Here is a 13,679-nt window from a genome sequence, read left to right as displayed (position 1 = left end):
ATTCTAGTGTGGAAGCAGGAAGCTTTCATGGCTGAAGATGCATTGAGGAAGGCTGAAAAGGCATTTGCAATCTGTCAGGAGAGCAGTACATCTAAGGCAACGTTAAGGTTGCTGCAGGATGGGCCTTGAGGTAAGCTGCAACCAATTTGACTTAATCTGTAACAGTTAGGAAAAGAAAAATTATTCTCTGTAGGGTAAGAAAAGGCGGACTTGAAAGAAGAGGTTGAATTATTAAAGGAACAGGAACAGAATGGAAGTAGAAGAACAGAAGAAAAGTAGTGCAGAGTGGTGTGTGCTGCAAAAAGCCTGTGTTCAGCATCTGTGATGAAGTGCATGTGATGAAGGGCATACAAAAGGCTAGACAATAAAACCTCCAGCTGTGCAGTTACTTGGCAGTGGAAAAAAGCTTAAGCAGCTTCAGGGCTGTAGTTAGAGGCAGAATTGTGGATTGGATCATTCAGCTGCCTTGAGGAGTCTCCTGGTCTTTGAAAACAGCACTGCAGGAAGAGCAAGGTGTGGTTGGATTTGTCAGTGCAGAATTTAGCCCAGAGACCTCAGCCCATGGAATTGAAGGGGAGGTTGTTGGTACAATCCAGATCATTTTGGTGTGGATATATCTAAATATATGGAAGAGACATTTCCTATCTCTCCCCAAGTTTCTTGGTACCAAGACAGACCAGTTCTCTTCTGCTAACCCGTGTGGGAAAAATGTGAGAAATTGCAGGTGGATGCAGACAGGTGAAAAATTGACCCTGCCAGAAGCAGCTGTCACTCCGTGTGAGCAGGAACACTGATCTCTGGTGGGGATCGTGGACACAGGGAGTAGAGGGCAGTGAAGCTGTGGTGCAGACTGTGCTTTCCCTGACACCACACATACTACCTGGAGGAACTCAGAGTGGATATACAGGAGCCTGCAGAGAGCAAGGGAACAGAAATTAAAAATTAGAAGAGTTTTGCACTGAAAATGTTTGGATTGCAACTAACTGTGCATGACTTAATATTCACTATTAAAATAGAAAATGTAATGTATTAAATATGCACTCAATCTTGAATGAGCAAAGATAAATGATAAATATTGGTTATTTGCAGATCTGCTTTCTTTGAATGAAGTGAGGTGTGTATGATATACGGTAATTTAGGTAAATGAAGAAACAATTTAAAGAAAGGGACTGTCCCTTTATTTGAGGAGGGGAAACTTCAGCCATTGAAAAAGTAATGGAAGATTCTGGGAAATCACTGTTTTCCCAGAAAGGTGTGTGCTGAGGGAGTGGTAAAGTACAAACACCATTTGGGGACATGTAGCTCAGTCCCAAGGATGATACAGGACTACATTTGTGTGAAAAGGTACCACCAGCAGAAAGAACTTGTGGTGCTTTGGATCAGGAATAAATAATAGCATTAAGAATAGACCAAAATACAAAGACCAGTATTGGAAGAAGTGCTTTGATTGATTCAGATGAAACTTTGAAAGATTGAATTAAAAACACAGTAAGTCAACGTCCATTGTTAAGTTCTTGTGGTTTATTTTACAGGATGCTGCTACCACCATTATTGGCTCGAGGAGAAGTAGCTTAGCATGGTGAGGATGATGCTGATTTGAAGCAAATGTGTAGCTATAGAGGGATTCCAGAAGAGGTGAATAAAACAGAGGGGAAGAGGTTTGAAACAGAGGAACATTAAATACTGACAGTAATTTAGTAAGGAGTTTGGAGAATTGTGGAATTTAATGTGTATATGAAAGAAAAATTGCTATGAAATAGTGCAATCCAAGTGGGATGGGGTAACATGAAAATTGTACAGGTGAGTGTTAGAGGATGCTTGTGTGTGTGCTAATCAAAGCTCCCTCCCTCTCTCCCTCCTTCCTTCCCTACCTCCTTCCCCTTGATTGTGTATCTGTATGATTTTCCATGTTAGCCATGACTTCAGTTGATAAACACAATTACTATTTATAAAACTGACTGTAAAAGGAATAGTTCTCATTGGAATAAAGGAAAGAAAATGGTAGAGGTATCTGTAGTGTAGTCATAATATCAGACACCTTAACCATGAAAGGCTTTTTTTCTGTAAAAGCTATGAGTTCTGACTCCTGTGATGAGTGTGTGCCAAGGAAACAGGATGATTCTTGGTAGTTATTGTTCTTTCCTGGCTCTTCCATTACTGTAAATGCAAAGTTAGCTGCTTCTTGAAGGGGAAAAGTGGAACAAGTCAGTATTGAGCAAATGGAGAACAGACACAAGCAGATCATAGTATTATTTGAGCTTTACTGACTGGAATATTGGCAGAAGAAAGAGCAAGAACTTGGTGCTTGGATAAAATTAATGCCTTAAAAGGGTGGGAGGTTTGCTCAGTGAATAGCTTCATCAAATTAAAAAATAATACAAGTAGTGATACTGTAATTTTTCTTCAATGATAACCAAGTATTTCACTGTCATTAGAAATGACAAGCAACAGTGATGACATATGAATTTACAAAGAATGCCACTGCCATGAAATATTAGCTGAAGACATCCCTTGATGTCTTCAAAAAAGGATTTGTGAAGGAAAAAATTTAAATGAGCCTTACAGTCCAAAATAGAAAACAAGTATAAATGTAAGTGAAAGCTGCTGATGCAGAGCTTGAGCAAGTCATTACATGCAGTTCCTCTAATATTTGGCATTGCAATTAGTAACTGGTTTGATGACTGTCTCACTTATCAATAAATCACCTGGTCACTAACAGGAATATTTGTATCAACATATCAAAACCTTGATTCCATTCTGTGCCATTTGTTGCCATCACAAAGTGCTGATGTTTGTTTGGGTTATGGCAGCCTACACTGACTGCCAAATGTATTCACCCAGGTAAATAAAAGTGTGTGTGTGTCAAACAAATCTGTACCTGTGTTAGAAGATCACAGACCAAAGAAAACGTTTCTGTTACTACACAGCAAGCATTAAACATCAGCGGAATCCAGTTTGTACTGATGTATTCATAAATATTTATTAAAGCAGCACTTCCTGGGGACCATTTCTTATGGAATGCCAGAGGTAGCTTGCGAATTCACCTTTGAAGTAATTTGTAAAACTGTATGTTTTGGGGTTTGTTTCCTTATAGTTTATGCTGTGGCAGGGTGCACAGGATCTTGGTGACTGACAACTTATCCAAAGTCAGGATGAGATAAAGGGGTTGTGATAACCTTTGGCCAAGGGAATGGTGCCCTGCTGCTCCTGATGGGCAGAAGGGACACTGCTTATCTGTCAAAATGTGCTGCTTCCTAGATATGAATGTGGAGTGACTTAACTCTCCCCTTCTTTTTTAGAAGATCACTTTAGAAATTGTATGGAGTTCATCTGCTGAACAGAATTTTTTGGTCAAATCCAGACTGATTTTTATAAAATGCTTTAGGTTTCTTAATATCTGCATGAGGGAAATAATTTATTTTATGTCCTTCCCCCTTCCCTACCTGACTGACTCCAGAGTGCTGCACTCTGGTTCTGTGATGCCCTGACTGCCAATCATTGCCAGCAGCACCATCTTGGCAAAAAGAACAACAAAAAGAATTGGCCCCCTGCAGCTGTGTGTCCTTGTTCCCCTCTTTTCTCTCTCTTGGTGCCATCTGTGTTTTCCTTCTTGTTCCTTTGCTGTAGCAGCCACGGGACCCCAAGGAGATTCTTTTTGTGTGTTTAACTGTGAAATGTTTTCATGCATTTTCCAGCTGATTCTTCAGCTCAGTCCTGTATTATTTGAGCAAAGTCCATGTGTAGCATGTAATAAAAGGTTTAGACAGCATTAGTGACTTCACCACCTAATTCTGGGTTTAAATTTTTGTGTTCAAGGTAAGAACATGTTCAGCTGGTGACAGCAAATAAAAAACACATCTCAATTCTTTTAATACCTAATATTTTAAAAATACCTCCCTATTTTGGGCATGAATTTGAGTTCTTAAGTTTTAGAAATCATCTGTTGCTAAAGTAAAGCCTGGAAAAAAAACCGATTAAAACCATTTGTTAAGCAAATATAATTTTCCAACAGTAAATGGATTCTGTCACTTGATTTGAGATATAGTACCTGAAACTAGTTTCCTGATTACTTTTAACAGTTTAGGAAGGGTTTTGAGGGGTTATTTGGATTTTTCTTTCCCTGCAGCTGTGAATAAGATGAAAAAATACTGCAGCTGAACATAACAGTAGGAAATTCACTTCACCTTGAATTCAGCCTGGAAAAGTAAAGAGGTCATGACACAATATCTGTTTTGTGGAGAGCATGGTTATTACCACCAGTAATGCTGCAAACACTGGAGTGGAAAAAATAACTCCAGAGCAAAGATGCTGCCAACTTGCCTTTTTGACCATTGTTTATGGGCCATGTTAGCTGGATTTCCCCTCCCGTGTGTGTTTGGAAGGTAAGTAAACAAAATGCTCATGCTGCTCAAACATAAGGTGGAGCTGTTTCTTTGTGATAGAATTTCCACCTCATCTCTTCCATGACTTCCTTTTTTTCCCCCTCCTTACCACATTTTCAGTGTTGCCAGTGATTTTACAAGCAGTGTGCTGGAGGCACACATGACTGAGGTTTGTTAAACTCCTGGAATGATTTACATTTGCTCTTAGGTTTCATTTTTAGCTAACACGATTCATGTGAGATGTTAGGATATCTCACCCTGCACTTAGCTGTGGTGAATCCTCCTCACCCTACTGCTAATCTGAACTGACTTGGATTCCCACACTATGCTCCCTTGGGCTGGAGTAACTGGAGTAGTTTCTTTACCTCTCTCTTGGGGTGATGGCAAAAATAATATAAGGTACACAAATATTAAGTATTTTTTGCCCACTTCATGTTGTAATTTCTTTATTAATAATTTCAAGCTGTAATTTCTAATGAACATTTTCTGAGGGCAGGAAGTGTTGTGACATCCTTGGAAGCAATTCTCAGAGTGAAGAGTTAATGTTTTACAATAGCTGCATTGGCACCTGTGTCTCTCTGAGCTACTGACCCTACTGGAAGTTATCACAGTGTTGTATTTCTCTGCTTTGGAGGCATGATTAGAAGTATGGATGCAGTGCTCCAGGGGACAGTCAGAGACTGCAGCTTCCAGGAATGAGAACCTTTCCCCCGTGCCTGTAAAACCTCTCTCGTGCCTGGTTTGCTTTACCTTTGAAGTTGCTTTCTCCAGGTCCTGACTTGCAGAGATTCAGACCCTTGCCCTTCTTGCTAAAAGCCAACTCCTCAATCCTTCCATTATCTGGATTGTGTGAAAGTCTCAGTTGTGGATTTCAAAGCTTCTCTGTGAACTGGATCTGTCTGTGATTTAACTGGGAGATAGCCAGCAGCTCCAAATGTGAAATTCACTTTCTGTGTGTAGCAGATAGTGTTACACAGCCCTGAAATAAACCTGTCTCTCACACACACACACAGAACAAACTGTGACAACCCCTTGGGATAATGAAGATTTCATCCTAAGGTTTTGCAAACACTCTATGTATTGAATAATCATCTTCGGTCAGTGCTCTTAGAAGTAGCCCCTCCCAAGCTCACCTGCAGCCAGTGAGACAAAACCCTTTTTATGAGGTCATTCTTCTCTCATTCAGTTCTGTAATGGAAAGGTTGACTCACAGCCCCAGCCCTGGAGAGGTAGATAGGGTATCTGCAGTGTCACTTCACTTTTTCAGCCCTGTTATGCCACATATTAGTCAGAGTTCATTTATTTCATTAGTTTACTTTGTAAAGCAATTACATAACTGTTACCACAATAGAACTAGAATGGTGTTTTACATTTACTAAAATAACTTGGCAATTAATTTCAAATGATCTCTGTGCAGTAATCTCCTACATATAATAGAATTATTCAAATGTCTATGAACATTTTACATGCAGTATTAGACTGAGTTAGATCAATCAAAAATTAATTGCATCCAAGGCATCAGTATAGCCTTCTGGGATCAGCTGAATGCCAGTATGTCACAATAAAATCATAATAATTGATGTAGCATTGAATCGTGCCTTTGCTTCTCCCTTATAATGGCAATTTTATTAGCTGAGCAGGCTAGGTGGAAAAATGAAAAGAAAAGAGAAATGAAAGTAAGTTAAATACCAGCTAGTGGCCATTAACTTTGATTTATTTCTGTGCTTATGTGGTTTATCATCCTGACACTTTCTGTATGCTTAAAAAAGCTTGTTTTGCACAATTGCACTTCCCCTGTGCTTCCTATTTATATATATGTAGAGAAGATTGGGGTATATGGCTGAGCATTCAATTCAAGCTGTCAACCCAAAATATTTCTTCTGAACTTTGATTTGATGACTTGGGCAGTTAACATGAAAAGCGTCTCTCCTGGTAAGTGTTTGGTTTTTCCTGGGCTTCTTTCTTTCTCAAGGTGTGACTCTTGGATGATTTATGTAGTAGAAGTAGAGTGCAGATATCAAAATATTTAATAATTCCTCTTCTCACTAGCAGATTTCTTCTGTTTATTTTTTTTTTAATTCATAAACCAGGACTATTGCTGTATCACAACTACTGAAGAGCTGTTGAACTAAATTAATACTTCAGCTTCTTTGTCTATGAGTATTGGGGAACAAAGAAATTCCTTAGCTTCAAATTCAACTACCAACTTTTTAATGTTTTCAGAGAATCTGTGAACTAAAGAAGAGTTTGTTTTCTTTATTTGAAAAGCCACATTGACAGTCAGCAGGTGTAGAAGATAGTGAGTGAGAAGGCAAGTAGGGGTGCTGAGGGGCAGAATTGGGTTAGGAGGAGGTGAGTGGTAGCTGTTGTTTGGTCTTGTTTTATTGCACCTGAAAACAGATGGTGAAAATAGTTAAACTCAACTTGGTAGAGCTGTAGCGGGGTATTCAAGTGGGAAAAACATTCAAACATGAGATGGCAATCCAGATCTACAAAATTCTGAGCTGTGAGGTTTCATGAGTAATGCAAGAAAGTGATGTAAGAGTCTGGAAGTCACACTGGGTCCTGAGAGCTGGCAAAGGGAGCAGTGGGAATAAATGAATAAATAAATGTTGGGCTAGAGGAAATCTCGTGAGTCCATGTAAAGTGACTTTTTCCCTGAGAGTTTGCTCGTGTTAGCAATGCTGCTGTATCTTGTTGTCTTTAGTGCTTCATCTACCCATTCTTATTTCCTCACTTCATCTTGCTGCTACATTCTTAAAAGCAAGAGCAGAATCAAACCTGGAAAGCTGTGGTGCTTGTGAACAAGCAGAAAAACGGAGTGTTCCCTCTGAGTGAGCCCCAAATCGACTGGATTCATCTTGTTAATGGTGAAAAGTTGAAGACAAATCTAAAAGTCTTTGGATTTTCTTCACAAGAACTGCTCAGATCCTGATAGATCTATTTAAAAGCACCTGAATATCAGCAGAGAAACTGTTATCAACTCATTCCTGGAGGGCAAAGCCAAGGCAGTAAGTAGAGAGGTGGTGTGACTCTAAGTGATTGAACTATTGCAGTATGGGGGTAACTGTGCAGATAAAGCAACTAGAACTTGGCCTGTGATCAGGTCCTTTCAGCACTACAGATTTGACAAAACTACATTATCAGAAAAGTAAGTAAAGCATGGAAATGGGATGAGGAGGGAAAAAAGCTTTGGAAGTTTAAAAACCTGTACTCTTTTCAAGGCTGGAATTTTTCAGCCTGCATTTAAACATCTGAGTTTGATTTGTGAAAAGAGCCAAAGTAAAGCCAGTGTAGCTGGCCCAGTCCTGGTACCAGCTCAGCTCTCAGTGGGCTGGATTCATCCTGGTTTTCAGACACCTGACGTGCTTGAGCTGGGCTGAGACCTGTGCCCCTGTAACCACGTTGCTACCAAGCCTAATTCTGCACACTGCCTCTGGAATGCCTGCCGTGCTTGGTTGGATGTGCCTACACTGCAGGGTGCTCAGATTTCCCCTGCAGTTGGTGACACAGTGACAGATGATTGCACAGACAGATATTTGCTAAATATGTGCAAGAATGGGAAGGGATTGTGACTGTTTGTGGGAATCTGAAAGGCAGGAAAAAGGAGGAAGAGGTGTGATAGGCCAGCAATGTATGGTTTGCTTATGGTAAAAACACAACCATTGGCAGGATTTTTTCCGAAATTATAACTTTCTAATTTGTTCCTAATTTAAATTTATCTGGAACAGATCTATCTGTGGAAGTGACAGCAAAACCCTCATGTTTGAGAGGCAGTAAAATTAGCTGACATAAAGATGCAGAACATACTGCAGATTACGTAGCTGCAATTCTTTGATGGAAAAAATCTGTTCCCTTTTCCATTTACTGATCATGGATTTTAACATGTTATAGGTATTATCCAAATATATTTTTAATGCTTAGACTCAAATTTAACGGTGTGGGGATAATTCACTGGCATCATAAGGATGCAGTGTTTTGGGAGGTGCTGCCAGTCAGAGTTTCTGATCAAACCTGCCCTTCAGGGCTCCGAATTTGAAACTAAATGCAAAAGGCAAGGCAAGACAGAAATACTTCTCGCAGTCAACAGGTCAACTCTTTGATTCTGAGCAGAATTTCCTCTCACTAAGTTTCCTTTTAACCTGAGCAACCTGCAAATAGGCTTTGTGAAGTACATGGCATCAACAAGTGACACTGAATACTTAAGAGCCAGCTTAGCCTTTTTAATAAAAATCAGTGACTCCTAAGAGTGAAAACTGAACAACACTTGTGTGTGTGGTGAGTGTGTCTGGCTTTCCCTTGGATGAACTGATCTTGAGTTTATCTTTCATGCTTTGATCTTTCCCTTCCTGGAGATATTTCATTTCTTTTTTGGGGAATTTGAGGATATCACCTTGCCTTTTTGTGCATCTCTGGGTCATTTGTCACAACTGCTGTGTTTCAGCAAGGTTGAGGTGTTTTAATGGCTTTAACCTGATTACCATGCAGACAGTTTATTATTTTCTTTTATTTGTCCCTACCTTCCCTTTTCCTGTCTGTATCTCTCCCTTCCTCTCTCCCTGAGTGCTGCCCTTCCAGTTGTTGGTTTGCTTAGCACTGAGCCATTGGACTCCCTTGTTCTCTGCATGTTTTTCTGCCAGGTTCTGGGTCCTCTTTTATTCCTCTTGTACAAGATTTTACTGGTTGTATCCTCCAACACAAAAAAGGTGAAACTAATTTTATTAATTAATGCTTGACTTCTTATGGTAATGAAGAGTTTATTAGATTGCTTGTAATTACACCATTTATTTCTCAGTGTGAAGAGTATTTTTTTTATTTTACTCAAAATTTAATCATATTTGAGTGATTTAAATAAGCTATTATTTGTGACCTTCATTTGTACAAGCATGCTTTGCTCTTCACTGGCAATACCTGTGAGGCTCTAAATTTTTTCTTTCTATTTATATGATCTGATCTATAGTTGAGAAGTACAAAGTGTTTCTTCTTCCCATAAGGTGTGCTTGTGTAAACAGTTTTCAGTCAGTTATGAATTTCTCTATAGAATTGTGGGTTTTTTCCTAAAATGACAGGAAAAGCCTAGTGAAATTTTGGGCTCCCCAGATTCACTCCCTGTCAGGAGTGTCAGGTGCAGTCAGGGATGAAGCTGGCATTGGAATTCAGTTGATTGATGTGGCTTCTACTCCTCTCCTGAGTACTTCTCTCTCAGCTTTATGTGTTGTAAATTTAAGGCTACTTTGAGTTCTGAGAGCACTCCAAAAATTCAGCTTCCTACTGGAGCATTGAATTTTTTTATTTCTATAAATGGATTTGTGAATAAGACTCTCTTAATGTTTTTGTCTTACAGTAACTGAAAAAAAAAAAAAGTGTTTTTCAAATGAAGAGTACTGGGAAATAGCTCCATATGAGCCCATTTATTTGCTTCCTGTAATCGTGAATTACATTACTGCACATAATGCTCATGTACCTGAAGCAGTGCCATATTGTAGCAGCAAAAATAATAGCAATGTCATTTTAATAGCTATATGGAAGTATTTCCCATGACAGAGAAGTTATTGTTACCTTAGCTGTTTCTTTCTTTCTTTGTTTTTTATTTTTTTGTCATCCGTGGTTCTGCAGGGCAGCTCTTTTGTGGTGTTAATACAACTGGATATTGTCTTCGTGTTTTAAAACTGTTCATAAGCATATACTCAAAATGCTGTCTTAATTGTTTACTTGTACTGTCAGCCTTCTATTTATTTTCTACAGCTAAAAAAACCACCAATGTATGTTTAATTGTAATAATTCTGTGGTTTCGACGCTGTTTTGGGTTTTTATGGCTGTTAATGAAGCACTTGGTAGGAAGGAAATATTAGCAGTGACTAATGAATGAGACTGCTTTCTTCATCTGCAATAATATTTTCATGCTTCTCCAAGTATTAATTTACATTTCTTCATTTACATTTCTTTTCAAGGTGCTTTAAAGGCGTTCTGACTTTTGTATTTTTGGTACCGACCTTTTAATTAAAATTAATTCAGTAGCAACAAGTTGGCAACTTCAGAGAGCACAGAGACCTCTCGGGTTGGAGCCTGGAACCTTCCAGTCTCTACCAGTTCTACTGCATGAAGGTCTTAGCTGAGACTTGATGCTTTTAAGCAGCAGCGTTTTATGCAAGGCATCCCTATTTGGCATCTACTTTTAGTTTCTGAATGAGAGATATTCAGTGAAGAGCTTTCCCCTCGTGGAAGGAGCAATGCCTGAGGTCTTTGTATCCACAGCACTCGTGGGAGAGGAACAGGGAAGCCAATTGCACTCCTTTGTTCTGCCAAAAGATGGAGTAAATGATCTACTGAACTGCCTCTGCTGCTAATTGATTTTCTAGTCAACTAGGAACTTTTCCAAAAGGAAGGAAGGTTTTCTGTTGCCTTAGAGTGTTAAAGCTTCATACTTCTCATAATCTGTGCTCAAAGTAATGAGGCAGTTCTTCTTAATGAATTGACCAAATCGGTTGGTAACAGATGGGTTGATGACAAATTGGTTAATTAGTAGTCTTATCTAATCAGTTTTTATTTCAATTATTTTGTCTACTTATGTGTGAAAGGGTTATTTTGAAACAGTCCTTTCACCTCTTGCAGAGAAAAGAAGTATGTGAGTTATTGGTCAAAGTAGTCTCTTCTACAAATATAGGGATCCTCATCAAATCAAACTAAAAATAGTATTGGTGTGCCATAATTACAAGTGGAAAAGCTGATATTTTCAGCGATGTAAGCTTATTTTAGACAGTTGCTATGGAACACTAAATTTCTTTGGTATATATACCCGTGTGCTATAAGCATAGCTGGATATATATTGTCTTTTTCTGCAGATTTACACTGTCCATGCTGAAACTGCCTGTTGGATTCTGACTGAGCTTGTGCCATCAATTACACTGGCATGAAAGCAATAGGCTTTGTTTTTTCCCTGTACCTTTGTCACTGTATTCACCTCACTCAGGGTCTGTGTTTGTGCCAGGGACTCTCACACAATTACTAACCCCTCGAGTTAGGGGCTGCCAATCCCAACCATTGAATAACAAGTGCTGGGAAGACTAATCAGGGTAAGTTGAAGGAGGCAGAAATCACAGGAGACAGACTGAGCAATTTAGATTCATCAGGTAAATGAACTACAGACGTGTATTGTGGGTAAAAGTGGTCCCAGAGTGGCTTTTTGGCGTGGTAAGACCAAAAAGTGGTGATTTTCCAAAGGTGCAGCATGGTGAGCTGCTGGTTTTACAGCAGCCTTTAGAATATGTGTTGCATCCAATGCCTTGTGTCTTCCATTGCTTAGACTTTATTTTCCCCCAGCAACCTCATTTAATTGTAGAAATCTTACCTGTAGAAGAGGTCTTGTCTGACTGCTTCCAGAAAATCCTTTTTTCAGTCCTGACTTTGTAGCTCTTCAGAGAATTGAAAGATGGAGGAATACTTTTAACTTTGAATATTTCCAGTAATGCAGATTTTCGCCTTTAAATGTCAGTGACTTGCAACATTGGAACAGAAGTTAAATGCCTGGTGGGTGGCATAAATGGAGCAGAGAGGTTAAATGACTTATTTGGATGTACTTAGGAAGTCTGTGTCAGGGTTCACTCCAGAGTAGTGTTTGGATTTTGTATCTATTTCAGGTTACAAATGATTCTATTATAACCTCCCAGTATGAAATTTGAGACATGACTTGACTCCTTCATGTCCTACAAAAAACCCCACAAAAGTAAGCACTTAATAGATGATAATGTGAAATGCAGTGTGGGAAGGTGAAGGAATAACATCACCAAACTGGAAGGTCATTTTGATGATTCAGTGAATTTTGTACACTTTGGTCATTACAAACACTGGCAGCTCTAATTGTGTCTTACAAGTCTTTATTCAGCTTTCAAGTGCTTTTATATAACTTTCACCCATTATTGTAAAAAAATGCAAGCTATTCTAGCTAGATCACAGGTTCACAGGAAGAATGCTCATACTGAGAGGATGAGGAGGTGAAAAGCTTTGATTTGACACATGGTGATGAGTTTGTATTGAAATGGAGTCCTTTGCTCTGCCATATTTGCATTTGCATTGTTCTCAAAATAAAAAGGACTCTCGGCCTTGCAGCAGTTCGTATTTGAAATACTCTGACTTTGTTGCCTATTCTATATAAGGCATAACTATCTGGAAGAACAAACTTAAATGTTAATGAATTCAACTGCTTTATCCTATATGTATTCATTTCAAGAGAACTGGAAGGTGTGAGCTGAAGGGGAGAGGAAGTTAAGGGAGAAAAAAAGATGCATTGTGTAAGCCAATTGCTTCTAAAAGTAGATTTTTCTCTTCAGGTCAAAGTACTATTCCAGAGGCAGGCAATATGTATAATGCACAGGTTTGCTCCTCCATTGCTTAAAAAACTATCAGCAAATAATCTAAAATCTGATACTGTTGAGGTGGGCAAGGGGAAATAAATTTAAATTTATAGGACACAAAGCCAAACGTTTGTGAACTGGAGAATTGTTGCCAATCCCACGGTGTTGTGAGGTTGGCCTGGAGTTAACTCTAATTGCCATTGCCTTGGGCATTTGGGATGTTGTGCTGCATGGGAGAGGTCTTCCAGTGTGGAGATGACCCATGTAATATTTGCAACCTTAAGGTCCCAGTTACTGTAGAAATTTAAAATGTGCTTTCCCCTGATATCCCAAATGGCTCCATTTAAACAGTGGGGGGCAGATTTAATATACTGAGGTAGACCAGAGAATGGGAAACTCTCTCCAAAATCCCATTGTTTTACTTGTGCTCTGTGCTTGTTTTAGCTCTGCTGGGAGCTCTCTACAAGCCCTGTGCACCATCTGTGGTGGGTGCTGCTGAAATGCTCTCTGTGGAAATGGGCACTGTACACGAAGCTAGTGGCCTCTGGTGTCTACTTGTGGGCACAAGGACTTGATTTAAAAGTTATCCGTGGCTGTCTTGGTGCTACAGACAAAAGGGAGTGGTGTGACTTCATTAGTTGTTTACACCACACACATAAAATGTTCATTTCTTCACACGCACTGGCACAAGGCACTGGGCATGATAAGACTGTTGGTATAAATAGCTTTCTTTCAAAGATTTAATGCCCTTAATTAAATTGACTTGAGGTACAGGATTAGTCTGCAGTTTGAGCACGCAGAACTTAGACACTCCAATTAAAGGCATTCTTTGACTTCTTTACAGAGGAAATTGTAAACTGCAAGTATAAGCCTCTTGGTTTTAGTTTGATCTCTGGATGAACTCTTTCAGCTGCTGAGAACAGGCAGAGTCATGCTGTAGCTTTGG

Source organism: Sturnus vulgaris, chromosome 11, assembly GCF_052056855.1.
Source record: "Sturnus vulgaris isolate bStuVul1 chromosome 11, bStuVul1.hap1, whole genome shotgun sequence".
NCBI lineage: Eukaryota > Metazoa > Chordata > Aves > Passeriformes > Sturnidae > Sturnus > Sturnus vulgaris.
The sequence above is the reverse complement of the archived record's forward strand: the minus strand, read 5'-3'. Positions refer to the sequence as shown.